Source organism: Mandrillus leucophaeus, unplaced genomic scaffold, assembly GCF_000951045.1.
Source record: "Mandrillus leucophaeus isolate KB7577 unplaced genomic scaffold, Mleu.le_1.0 Scaffold214, whole genome shotgun sequence".
NCBI lineage: Eukaryota > Metazoa > Chordata > Mammalia > Primates > Cercopithecidae > Mandrillus > Mandrillus leucophaeus.
Genome location: NW_012102188.1, coordinates 1,895,664 through 1,896,379, shown reverse-complemented (window position 1 = coordinate 1,896,379; position 716 = coordinate 1,895,664). Strand labels below are relative to the sequence as shown.

Genomic DNA, 716 nt, shown 5'->3' with positions numbered 1-716 from the left:
CTCCTGGATTCAAGCAGTCCTTTGGCCCCAGCTTCCTGAGTAGTTAGGACTACAGTCATGCACCACAACATGCAGCTCTTTTTTTTTTTTTTTTTTTGGCAGAGATAGGGTTCTCGCTATGTTGCCCAGGTCTCGAACTACTGACCTCAATCAATCTTTCTATCTTAGCCTCCCAAAGTGCTGGAATTACAGGTGTGAGCCACCACACCCAGTTGATCTGTCCATTTCTGATGGAAGGGTGTTGAAGTCGCCAACTATAATAGTGAATTCATCTTTTTCTCCTTGCAGTTCTATTAGTTTTTGGTAACTTTTGACTCACATATTTTGCTACTTTGTTGTTAGGCTTATACACATTATCTCTTCTTGGAGAATTAATCCCTTTAACATTATGTAATACAGGCCAGGCACAGTGACTCACACCTGTAATCCAGCACTTTGGGAGGCCAAGGCAATAGGATCAACTGAGGCCAGGAGTTTGAGACAAGTCTAGGCAATGCAGTGAGGCCTCATCTCTACAAAAATTTTTTTAGAAAATTAACCAGGCATGGCGACATGTACCTACAAGTCCCAGGTACTTGGGAGGTTGAGGCTGGAGGATCACTTGAGCACAGGAGTTCAGATTAGCCAGGGAACATAGCAAGACCTTGTCTTATACACACACACACACACGTAATGCCCTTTTCTATGCTGGTAATTGTTTTGCTCTGAAGTCTGCT

General features: G+C 43.3%; 1 protein-coding gene across 3 annotated transcripts in view; it reads left to right on the top strand.

The window, feature by feature from the left end:
- Positions 1 to 716, top strand: part of BUB1 (BUB1 mitotic checkpoint serine/threonine kinase) — a 51,031-nt gene that overhangs the window by 42,513 nt on the left and 7,802 nt on the right. The window lies entirely within an intron of this gene.